This window comes from Opisthocomus hoazin, chromosome 1 (assembly GCF_030867145.1).
Source record: "Opisthocomus hoazin isolate bOpiHoa1 chromosome 1, bOpiHoa1.hap1, whole genome shotgun sequence".
Taxonomy (NCBI): Eukaryota; Metazoa; Chordata; class Aves; order Opisthocomiformes; family Opisthocomidae; genus Opisthocomus; species Opisthocomus hoazin.
In genome coordinates this window covers 25,421,546-25,434,663 of record NC_134414.1, presented here as the reverse complement: position 1 = coordinate 25,434,663, position 13,118 = coordinate 25,421,546, and the positions used below count along the sequence as shown (strand labels likewise).

Genomic DNA, 13,118 nt, shown 5'->3' with positions numbered 1-13,118 from the left:
TCTGTTCCTTACACAATATGGCACCACATGACTTGCTAAGAAACATGATCATTAAACTGGATTTTAGCAAACCTTATAAACTAGCAAACTGAGTGGAATGGGGCTTTTAAAAGATTTTGTTCTTCTGGGGCAGGGTCATCCTTTGAGCCTTTGATGTCTATTCTGAGGTAAACTAATTGCCATATTGTAGCTGCTGCGAAGACAAGCAGATAGTAGATTTTTCAACTGAACTTGTGAGTTAATAAGCACTATTTTTAGGGAAAATTATCAGGGAGTGAGTTTACCAAGATTATAGTAAACTGAAAAGCTTTAAAAAATGCTTGTGTGAACTTTATTGTGTTTATAAGATGTCCTTAGTGACCAGAGTTTGCTTCCCAGAGCCCAAGACAAAGTAAACACAGTGTTATTGATTAGGATCACTTCAAAACACTTGGTACATTCAGTTACTTGAGTCATTTTTCTGCTGTGACTTTTGCATCCCACAAAACACTGTTTATAAATTGTGCTCCCTTGGAAAAGTTGCAAACTGCACATTAGATCATTTAAAAAGAAAAATCAAACTTTGCAGCAGTAGTCGACAAAGGCAACCTTTTATGGCACAGTTAAAACCAACAAAGATGCCTGAAATCAGGTGTTTAATTAAAAATGGGCCTTGTTTTTAGAGGGCGGTGCAGTCACCCTGAAGTCAGTTGGAGGCAAAGCACTTGATGCCAAAACCCGGTCAGCCTCCGAGGCAAGAAAGGTGTAACTTGGTGTTGTGAGGTGCGGGCTGATAGATGGATTAGATGCCAGGCAAGCAGAATCCAGGCCAGGGGAAAACTGGCCGTTCCCAGGCACGCGGCTCTGGTAGTACGAGCCCCTTGGCTGTTGCTGTGGTTCCTATCCATGCACAGAATGTGAAGTTGTGTTGGTTTGTAGTGTTTGTGCTTTCCTGCCAGCATTTAGTGCTAGTTATTGACAGCTGGAGAGGAGAGTGAGTCAGCGCTTGCCTGAGGAATCTCTGGGTTGCCGGGCGCGTTGACATGCTGTTAATAGTGAGAGAGACAGCATTTGATCTGTTTGTGTGTGTGTATGTGTCTCCAAGAGCTTGAGGAGTTTCTGCTCTGTTTACACACTGTCCTGACTTTCTGTAAATTTAATGGCCGTGTTGTAATTCATTCATATGCTACATGTTTTCATAGCCTTCTATTTTATTGCATTCTCACTGCAAACTCTTTCATCTGCATTCCTCCTCCATATAGCTTCACTTCATTCTCGAAACGCTTGCATGGAGATGATGTAAGGAATCCCTTCTGGCCCTCCTTCCCATTCTCCCTCCCCCCTTCTTTCCATGCATTTGTTTGTTCTGCTTCCTAATTGCTCCCAGATTTTCTGGGTGGTCCATCTGTGAACTAGATAATGGTAGAGTGCCTCTGCCTGCTAGGGGCTGGTGTGCTGTGCTTGTGATGTGGCCTCCTGAGTGCTCTTCAGAGTTGTTCTGTCTTTTATCTCTTTTGTTTGTCTCCTGGCTCTTTCACACCTGCTAGAAATCGTGTGCTTGTCCAAAGGGAAGGATGAGGGTGGGAATGAGGCAGAGTTGGGTACTTTCTGCAGTTAGAACCTCTCTGGTTCACGTTCTTTATTTTTTAAAAATTTCCTTGAAGCCAGTGGAAATGAGGAGTGCTGAGATACGTGCGCTGCTCTCCCTTCCAGCCTGCAGCCCCACTGCTCTTGGGGTATTTCTGGCGATGTGACACTGTGCACGAAGGGGAAGTAACTGGAGTCTCCACATTGCTAATGGGAAGTGGAGAGCTGCACTAAAACTGCACGGGTCTGTCCGTCACCTCCAAGTAACAGTGTTAGCTCTTGGCTGGAAGTGTTCCTGAAAACATGTCCATTAGGTGTTGGTTTGTTCAGGCAGCTGTGGAAGATAAGCTGGCTGTCATCAGGGTCTGTTTTCCTGGCCCACATAGTAGACGCTATTTTTGTTCAGTATTTTTTACAAACAACAAAAAATCACACCCAATTACAGATAAGAGAAGGATTTAGGGAGCTAATTGCTTTTATCATTGCCTAGACCTTAGACAAAAAATGAGGTGCAAGATCTGGCTGTTTAGGATTAATCTGCTAAACAAAAAGCTATTTACAAAGCCCAGAAAGCAGTGAGCCATCTAGGTTTGCACAACAGGGTGCCAGCAGTTTGCTGTGGCTCAGCCCAATCTCTGTGAAGTGTTGCAGGGTAGCACCTGGGTCCTCACTGCGCTTGGGGAAGGACTGCTGGGAGATCTGCATGTGCCACTCGATACCTGAATACACATATCCTGTCTTAGGTGGTCTTCACCCTGTTCTTGCTAGACACGTGTTTCCAGGTTAATAAAAGACGTCTTCGCTAGTGCTTGTGACATCCTTCTGAATCTTAGCCCTGCCAATGGCGAGGAGCAAACAGCAAGGCGAGTGGTAGATCAGGGAGTGTCTGGTTTGCACAGGGAAGAGTGTCAGCACTCTGAGCACTACAGCTGGGTCCCAAAAACCTTGCAAATAACATTAGAGTAGTGCTTGGAGATTATATGAAGTGCATTGTTTTGAGCTGTAAAGGATCATGTTCTCATTTCTCTGTGTATCTCATCTGGACAGCTAAAAACTTTTTCATGGAAGCTGGGATGATCACAAAATCAGATGATTCCAGGAGCAGGGGATCTCATCATGAGAAAGAAGTATCTGGAAAACTGGCAACTCCAGAAACAGCTTGAGAAGCAGAGGAGGGAGTGTGCAGTAAGGGTCTGGTGATGGATCCCATGCCACGCTCGCCTGCCTGCTTGTGGAAGATGAGTACCTGTGCTTGCCCTCCCCAGTCTGGCACCCGGCGGTGCTGGGCTGGACTCCAGCCAGGCTGCGATGTGAGCAAGCCTTGGTGCGGGAAGGGAGAGGGGCTCCCTGGCACTCATGTAACAAAGGGCAGGATTTAACACTAAATTTACATGAATTTGGAGAGGTGAGAGGGGCAGCTCGTGTGCCAAAGCAAACATGGACATGTGGAGACACCTGCCCAGCAGACCTAATCATGTTAACATGCAAGATTTACACAAAGAAAACAAACAGTATTTCTACAGGTTTGTGTTCAAAAGTAGCATTGAGTTCAGCTGCAGAAATTTTTGTGTCTTCAAATAAGTTTACAATTAAACCTTGGTTCATAAAGAGCCAAATCTTCAAGTCCTCATTCACTTTTCACTCCGTCTAACCTCTTATTGAAGTCAGTAGGAGTTCAGATGGAGTAAAGTCTGATTAGGGACCAAAGCAAACTTTACTTTGGAAACCCATGTCACTTTATTGCTTCACTGGCCAACTAATGGAGAGCAAAGCTGTGCGGCACCCTGTTTGTGATGGTAGATTTCCTGTTTCAGAGGGTCTCTCTGTCTTGGAATGGCCAGAAAGCTCCCTTTCAAAGTAGCTTTTTGGTTGCTTTCCTGTTCTGCTTTTAATTGTTTGGTGGCTGGGATTAGAAGATTATTTGATAGTGAGGACCAACATAGCTTTCATGATTTATGTACTTCACAAGGAGCTGAAGGGCCTGTCTGGGATGTTGCAGAAAAGTGCCTGCATCGCTGAAGTATTGTGAAGAATTTCTTTGAGTTACTCGGAAGTCTGGGAGGCAGTGTCTTGCCTTTAACAAAGGTGGAGGGAAGTGACTGCAGAACTAGCAAAGTATTGCTGAGAGCAACAAGGAAGCAATGTGGTGTGCTTTTGTGCGGTGTTTTTCAGTATGGCTCTTCACTCTTGCTGCTTTCAGACACCTGCTGATGATAGCTAGGCACCTCTTTCCTCTATCTGCATTTCATAAAACAAATATTGTTTTTCAGTGTACCCAAAACAGCAGTTCCCCACAGTGTCTCCACTGTCTACCTTCAACATGGTGAGAGATTCTCTTTCATTTAAGTGCTTCTCATCAAATCAAACTCTGTTGCTTTAGTGAAACATGCATGACCGGCTCTCACCCTGAGAGCGAGATGTCTTATTTATCTTAGCCTCAGTTTTATTTGGTGGGTGAAGGCAGATGCCTATCTCATTTCAATAGCTGCATGACCCGATGGGTCATCGGTGAGCTGACACAGGTACGCGTGGAGACTTGCCCACACCACAGGTCCCTGGGGAGGAGCAGGCAGAGAACGTGGGAAACCTGACTTAGGTTGTGGCTGTGCATGGAGCTGAGAGCGGCAGAGCCCTCAGCCTTGTGCCGACAGAAGCAGAAACAGTAAAACAGACTTAACTTTTCTCTTGACAAACCCGTGAATGAGCTGAGGACCTGATCTCGTGGTTTCCGAGGAAGAGGCAAGCTTTTTCATTAACAACAAGAGGAAGGAGGCTTGTATTTCAAAGCATTTTGTCTCTTTATTGATGCTTTTTGTGTCTTTATTGATGCATTTCAAATTACATCTATCTGAATAGGGAGACCGTGCCACTAAAGCCCCTTCACATCAACAGATACAATGAATCTTACTTGAAACAAATTCAGTCTTGTGTTTTCAACTGGTTAAATGGCGTTGGGTGTTTGGAGCCAAATTCTTGTTTCATGAATGTGTTGACTACAGCATATTTACTCAGGATACGCATGACTGGGATCTGAATCCGGCCCATCCAGTGCAGCTGAGTGTAAAATGAGGTTGAAGAGGCAAGAGGTGTATTTTGGTTTTTGAGGTTTCAGAGTCTTTTTATCAATTTTTCCAGATGTTCTTCACACCATTTCTGGGAAGCAAAGGCGAGATTTCTCCACTGAAATACACAACAAAGTGATTGGCATATTTATGATTTTTCCTTGCAGCTTTTCTAGTAAAAAGATATTGGACTCCTTTTACTAGCAAAAAGCACATAAAATGATATCAGTGTTTTTTTAAAAATTCTTTGATTCCATATGGTAAACATTCATGTATGGTAGGTGGAAAATGCATAATTTTGTTTCATTTTACGCCTGACCCTTTCTCTCTCCCTCCTGTCCCATATCAGTAAGGAATCGTCACATTGTTTCATCATTCTAATATATACTGTTGATTTCTGGCATTGTGAAGCCCTACATGTGAGGTACTTCAAATTACTTGGCTTGATTCTGCTCCGAGTTGAGCAGTGGGGAGTCCGTGGGGCAGAGGTGGGAGGGAGCAGAGGGCAGAGGATTTCAGAAGCTGGCTGAAGGGACGAAGGGGGAGTAATCGTGCTCCCACTGGCACTGGGAACTCAAGTGCCTGGCTGCTAGCACAAACCAGCTGGAGCTGGCATGCCCCCTTCTCCAGTGCAATTAATTATTTCACATCCTGATTGTGCCTATCGCGTAACCTCGAGGGAGATGCAGTGCACAAATTGAGTTAGAACCTGTTGACCTGGAGAAGGATTTAGAGCTGTGATCGAATCTGCCAGCGAAGTCAAAGTTGACGGAGGTACGGTATCAGCACAAAGGCCGAAATGAAGCTGTAAATTGAAAGGAAAGATTAGAAAAAGGGGAACGTAACAAGATGAGAGTTAAAACTGATTAAGGGGCCAGTCTCTCTGGTGCCTAATCCCGAGTTACTGGGTTGGGCACTGAGGATCTCCACAGGGGAGGGAAGAAGAAATCTTCCCTCCGGGCTGCACAGCAGGAGAACTGCTCGGTAACAACTATTCCAGCCTAATGGCTTCAGCAGTCGGCCCTGGCCTGGCTCCTCGGCTGGCTGACCCATCTGGGAGGCGAGGCAGGACAGCCCGCGTTCCTGCCTCTGATGCATGGCAAAGGGTAGAGCACCAAGTTACGTGTAGCAAGGGCAAGAGAACAGGAGTTGTGCTAGATATTAAATATTTAACAGACAATTGCAAAATACTTAAAAGCTTAAAGAAAAGCAATTTGGTTTTTTGCAGATCAACCAAATGTACTGGGCTTTGCTTTAAATTGTATCCAGACACTTTCAAAGTTCATTGTTTTTTGTTGTTGCCCTGAGCTGTTCTTTAGCTTTTTTTTTTCTTCTCTAAAGGAAAGGAATGAAAAACCTGATAGGAGTAGTTGAGAGTTTTTGAACACAAGTCATTTTAACTTCAGTCACAGTATGTAAGTGGACTTTTTTTTAATCTGAAAGTTTGGATTTCAAAAATAAACAAACCCCAAACCCCCACCTTTGCATACAGACCAAGCATGGAAAACTTCAACCTCCAAGATGACCACTTCTGAAAAAATGAGCGAGTAGTAAAAGAATGTTATAATTGCAACTGTATTGCCACCTTATCTGTAGAGGATAGGACCAAGCACCCACTAGAGTAAGTGCAAAGTGAGGCACTTAGGGATGAGAAGTAAACAGCACTGATACCAAAAGGAGAATAGCTGAAAAGCAGCAACCCACACTTAGCCTTTTCTGCTTTTCAGACGTTTAAATTGAGTCAATTCCCACATTTTGGAAAGGCTGAAGGCAAAACTGGGCAGCTTCAACTTTATGTTAAGTTAGTTGGCTTTGGGACAGCTGACAATAATGCCTGCCCCCACCCCTCCAATGAAATGCATTAACACATGCTTAATGTTTGGAATGCTAGAAGGCACTCTAAGCAGAGAGAGATCTCATTTATTATTTTCTTAGGGTTGTTGCTTTTCGGAGGGGCATGTGATGTTTAATGTCTGCTTTTTTTAGTTGGTGCTTGGTAATACTGTTGTCTTGTGGGAACTGACCCTGGCTGGACACCAGGTGCCCACCAAAGCCGCTCTATCACTCCGTCTCCATCTTGGAGCCGGCTGGCACTGGCTCTGTCAGATGTAGGGGAAGCTTCTGGCAGCTTCTCACAGAAGCAACCCCTGTAATCCCCCTGCTACCAAAACCTCGCCACACAAACCCAATACACTTCTGTTCAAAGAAGTAGTATTGGAAAGAAGCTTAGGAATAACAGCCTCAAAAGTGAAGGCTAGAATGGATTGTTCAAGTGATTTTAGGAGTCAAAGGAGGGAGCTATTTGGCTTTTCTGGTTAGGACATTCTTAATGACAAAAGATGTTAATCACCCTTGCTTGTCACCAGAAAGAAAAGCTTTGTTCTGCTTTTAGCTGGACAACTTTGAGGACCCACTTGAGGAGGATTTTGTGAGGTTAGGGTGGAGAATTTGGTCCCAGAACTCTACGTACTGTCTGGGTGCTGCACATGGAGGGCTGACTGCAGCTCACGACACACCTTGGCCTCTTGTCTGCTGTCGCAGGGTGGTTCTGCTGCTGGCACGAGGTGATGTGGCAACGTGGGTGGGCTTGTATGCACCTGACGTGGGGCCTGCTGCTGCACACTGGCTGCAGGCTTTCCCTCATGCTGGGGTCCTGCATTCAAGATGTAATGAGATGTAGTGGAAAGGAAAGCTTCTGCTGTGGTGAAGTAGCATGCTGCCAGACCCAATGGCAGGCTGTAACAATAGTGCTGCTGCTGTTCTTCTAACGTTCTCCTCATTAGGAAAGGTTGTGGATCCATATGCCTGTTTGTGGCTGCCAGGGGTGGCTTAAGTGCTTCTCAGACCACTCCCCAGCAGCTGTGGTCATAATGGCCCATCTTTGCTCTGTCTCCTCATTTGGATCAGCTCAACTGTTTGTGGGCTCACGTAATAAATGAGCAGAAGGAAGTGAGATGGTGTGGGGAGTGCTGTCAGGTTCTCCAACCGACTGGTAAGGGCAGGAACCGCTTTAGACATCAGTCACCACAAAGGACATCCGTGGAGCTGCTGCCGAAGTTGTGTGACACTCTTAACCTTTGCGCGTGCAGGCAGGATAAACAACTTGGAGCCGTCTGTGAGCTGAGCTCGGTATCGTGTGTTGCAGGCCTGGAGAGCTCACCACTACCTGGCTGCTTTCGGCATGCGCCAGGTCGGTCTTGCACGGCCACACATTTAGATACATTTCATGCTTAACAGACAACCATTTGGCTGCGTAATGTGAAATGTAACTCGTAAAGAAGGGAAGTTGCTTAAACAGTTGCCCCATATCTAGGGAAAGGGAGTTTCTCTTCTGTGGCTGAGATGTGTACTTGGGAAGCAGCTGGAGGGGAGATGCTGAACTAGCAAGGGCTGGAGATATTACACCATGGCAGGGCGTAAGGCCTCCGGCTTCCTTGGGGCCCTGGCTGTTGCTGAACCCTCAGCAAGGACTTGGTACTCCCTAAAGCCTGGCTGTCTTTGTGCAGGAGTCACCTCTGATAGGTAACTTCTTGCACCTCTCAGCCTGCAAGTGGCACAGGCCATGCTTCTGTCTTCGTTTCCCTGTGGTTTGTGCCTGGTGACCCTTTGGTCTTCTAGCCATGGTCTGGGATTTTGTTGATGGCTTGCTGAGTATTTACAGAAAAGTGCAAAGGGAGCATGGATTTGGATGTCTCTATTTCAGCTGGATCCTGAGTGATTAAGGAGCAGTGTGTGTAGACGCTGACTCCGCAAAGAAAATGCTGATTTTTGTTTTACTGTTTATCCACCTCAGACACTTCCTTGTGAAATGCTTGGTAGATTTCCTTTGATTACACTGCAGCTTCATTATCAGCAATGCCTTGTTTGCCTTTTAAATTAAAAAGACCTCCTACTCTGACCTCATAGTAAAACATTCCTGCAACCCAATGCTAGATAACCAAAAATAACATCTCCCCTGTGTGGACTGAAAGAGGGAGACCAGCAGTAGCCTATAGTTGCTACTTGTGCTATGCTGTAGGAGGGTGATTCCTCTCTGCCACGTCTCTGAAGCCCAGAGGATGGAGGTGTATTTGCTTACTCAGCTAGTCAGGCCTTTCTGCCACAGCCCTGCGTTGTTCCGGGTATTTGAGTATACACAGTTTTGCTGAACCCTCAGTATTAGTGTGACTTGCATTTGATAGGATTTGCACCCTTTAATTTTGAATTCTTGGTCTATGAGAATGTTGGTTTTACATTCTCCTTACGCCAAGTCTGTTTTAGTTGTTGTCTTTCTGCCCAGTGCATAACTGACAATTCCCTTACGTGAACTCAGGTAATGCACCTGAGTCTAAACTAAAAGAAAACAAGTTAAACCAAGGCCTGCGGGGTGCACTCAGCCAGCAGGGAGCATTTGAGGAAGGAAAAATAGGTCTCATCTCCTCTGGCTAATTGCAAAGGTGTGGCCACAGACTCTGCTTGGGTTATGGTAGTCGTTCTTTGTCTACCAGGATATGACGGATGCTGTGAGCCTTTAAGCAGCGTTACACTACATGAAAGGTGAGAGATGGAACTTATGAATAAATCTGCAGGAATATTTGATGTGTCCTAGCAGATGGAGAAGGATCTGTGAGTCCTCTCTGCCAGGTCGTGCTTAGGGAGAAGTCATAGTGCTTGAACCTCTGATTCTTCTTTAGAGGAAACTTAATGGAGTTTGAGAACTGAGGCACTGAAATGAAAATCAACAATCTGCTTGTAAATTAGTTGGTGATTAGGGTTGATCAAAGCTGGAGAAGTCTATTTGTTTCAGACCTTTTTTCTTGCTCTTCATATTCTATGTTGATGTAATTTTCAGTGACAGAAACATGTCAACAAAGAAACAGCAAACTTTCATGTAAGTTACGGTTTGGAACATATGGAAGAAATCAATTACTATGTTTTAATTCTAAACTTTAAAAAAGCAGAGGAGTATTCTCCTTTCAAAATCTAATCCACAGCTAAAGATAACAGGGATAGAAAATTCCTCATGGTTTATCCTGTATTTAGGCACACTGGATATTTTGCAAAAACTCTTTCTCCCCTCCTTCTGTCCCTCCCTGCTGTCGCAGTGCGAGGATGACAAGTTGCAAGATGTTTCTTCCAGCAGGAGAGGAACGCAGGCCAACGAGGGCTTCTCAGACAACAGTGTGTTGAACAGCGTGTGACAGTGGAAGGAGAGAGGCTGAAGGAGGGTTGTCTGCAGCTCCATTGGAAAAAGCATATGGGAGCGAGGGAGGCCGTGGAGTTAAGGGCAGAGTTTCAGCCTAAGCTTTCGAGGGTTTTGTTTTAAACCAAGCTGTACGATGATTTACCTGTTGCTAAATGCTGCAGGCAGCAGGTGAGGGGGTTCCTAGCTGTTGAGATGACAGGAAAAACAGCCGCGTGCTTGCTTGTCCTCTGGGCTTACCCACAGGCGGGACGTGTCTTGCTTGACCTCTGGGCTTTACCCATGGATGCTGGGGTATCTTGCACTGCAGAGCCATGCCTCTGCCACGGGTTCGTTCTGTGGTTTTAAGACAGAGGGACAGCAGCTTGGATATGTGCTTCTGTGTTTTGTTTGTCATCTTTAGCAGCCCTGGTAAGGCTTCACTAGTAGCTTAGTTCTTCCTTGTAGAAAGTGAAAAAGCAGATACAAAACCAAATCATTTCATATGTGTGTATCTGACTGAATTCTGAATAATCCAGAAGGGCAGTGAGTTAAAACCAATGACAGCTAAAGGTCTTGCCCATTTGGTGTGCCTGTGCTCTCTATCGCCTCTCCTGAATCGTAACGAAACACAAACTCGTGTCTGAAAAGTTGGATCCTTGTAAAAGAAGGGGAGCCTAGAATTTTTTTTAACTGGGCTATGTGTGTGTTTTCTCAGGGAAGATCTGATTTTAAGAGACACCTGCATCCACTTTAACCTTCTCTTCTTTGTGAGCCCTGCTTTTGCCACCAGCCAATTAGTGGACTCAGGAGGACCTTCTGGGTCAAGCTATACCAAATACTGCAAATCCTCATTAATGCTGATTAGTGCTGAGTAGGTTAATTGGTGGTGAAGCTCATCTTTTTTTAATTACTTGAGCAAATGAGCCAGTGGGACCTTGTGGTCAGCTTTGAATTATTCTGTTTGTTTTGATGCACCTCATTTGAATGTGTAAAGCCAGATGTTTGCTGCCGAGATTTAAGGGCTGCTTGCTTTTGTGGGGGATGAGAAGAATGGAACACAGAAAAATGAAATGAAGGTCTCTGTTCACACCATAGAGCAATTCAGGTACAAAAAAGGAAAAGTCGTTTTATTCATCGAGTGGCAAATGCTGTTACGAAATAACATGTTGCCTTTCGTTTACCTTTTGATTTGTCATTCACTTAATGAATTCATGTAATGCTGTTAGTGCAGACTTCCAGGCAGACAGAAATCATCTCAACCCTCTTAGGAAGCCATTGCAAAAGTATTCATGGCACAAGGTATTCTTGATTATTGATAGCAACTGAATCTGTTTTCAGATGACTTGATTAAAATAAGTTGTTACTCTGTTTTCATAGTAACTCTCCAAATTGGGACATTTTTTATGGTTTTTGTTCTAAGCTACTATTTGTTTTGTTCAGTTCAAAGCATTTTGTCGGTGTCCTTTGTTCTTGATATAATTACAGATGGATGGTGTTTCTCCCTTACCCCTTCTGAGGTCACTAGCTAACCAACTTCAGCATATTTCCCTGTCACTTTCCAGGTCACTGATTCCCAAAAGGATGTCTGGGTTTGTGATTTCTTCCATTCTGACACAGTTTTTGAGGTCCTGAGTATGAACACAACTAGTTCAGAGTGTGATCTCATGATCTCTTACTCTTTTGCCTCAATGCATCTTAAGATGCTGTTTGTAGACCTTGTGGGACAACTTGGCTCCAAGTCACTGGAAAGCAGAATTAACACTTAAAATCATGGCTAATACTGAAGATTGATTCACAAGCAATATTTCAATATCTGTTAGTAAATCAAATACTCATTCGTTTCACAAGAACTGTGTTGCATTTACCTCTATGTATGAAGAGCTCATTTTATAGTACTTGATTGGTCTTGACTTGCAGTCTATTTAGTCATCCCTTATACTTAAACCACAAAGGCTCTAATTTTTCCGTGAGTTTTTCTTGCTCTGCATAGATCGGATGCGATATTATTTCCCTAATGGGAAAATCATAAGTGACTTCAGTTTTGAAACTGATTATAATTAGCAATATCACAGACAGCCTAGCTTTGGCTTCCTTAGAGCTGCAACATGTCACTCATGTTCCGAAGTCCCTTGACAGCACACTTTCCTCCACACATTGTCTGTGGAAGCCTGAGGAGCTAACCATTATTGGCCTGTAGCAGGTACCATCCTGCACTTCATCTGTTGCTGGGTGGTAGGCAGGCAGATAAAGAATTTGTTCCTCATGCCTTTTGCTGCTGTGGTTAATTCCATTCTTGGTGCAAGAATTTTGTGGCAGCTGTTGCCTATTTGTCCCTTAGAACAAATACTTTTGATTTGTTTAAGATACTTTTTTTAAACCGTTCATCCAAAACTACTCTCCGGTTCTTCCACTGAGATGGGAAAGATCCTACCTGTATGTTCTTATTTACCTGCAGAAGATGAACTGGTATTCTGCTTCTGTCATTCACGGGGCAGCAGTAGATTCAGACAGTGTGTTACTATGCTCACCAGTCAAGGGACTGACAAGTTACTCAGCAGTCCTCTGCAATCAGCAGGAGGCTGCAAAACACAGCATCACTAGTTCGCACATGCGCTGGTAATGGTCGATTCTGCTGGCGATCGTCTTCATAAGCCTGTTCAAGGTTAGAGAAATCTCATGTCTTGCCTTGTGCCTGCCATCTTCTTACCTGGTGGTTCTTCGTAGTACTTGCTCTCTGTTATGCTGCTTGCTTTGAGCAGTTGGAGATTTCTTTGTGTATGTACTTGGCTTTCTTATAGCCAGCTGGTCTTTGGCTTTTTTTAACCAGTTGGATCTTCCAATGTTTTCAGAAGCTTCCATGCTGTAACCCTGGTTTTAGTGGAAGCCTGTGATCCTTTCTTCTTTGAATGCACGCAGATCTCACGATCCAAGAGCTCTTAAAGATTCTTTGACACTCTCAGTTGGTATCTGTAGCTTTCCTTCCAAATCTGTTATCAACTGCCGTTTTGTATGGAGCGAATACGACTGACTGCAGGCAGGGAACGCAACCAGGTGTGATTCTATGGTGCCAAGGGAAGGAGGGGAAGAAGCGAAGTGTCTGAAAATGCTGACAGTTTGTAAAGATTTTTAAGGAGGGGGTCTATAGGCTGTACAAGTTTCTAGTTCAGGTGTCTGAGCTTAGAGACCACAGGAAAAAGAGAAGGATTCCCCCCTTTCCTTCGTGGACATCTCATTATGCACTGGCAGAGGTCTGTGAGCCTGGATATTACCCTAATGGACTATTAAGTGCAATATAAGCCTGCATGGCTGGATTACGTGTTATAGGC

General features: G+C 44.5%; 1 protein-coding gene across 3 annotated transcripts in view; it reads left to right on the top strand.

Moving 5' to 3' along the window:
- Window positions 1-13,118, top strand: part of ATP8A2 (ATPase phospholipid transporting 8A2) — a 345,411-nt gene that overhangs the window by 316,004 nt on the left and 16,289 nt on the right. The window lies entirely within an intron of this gene.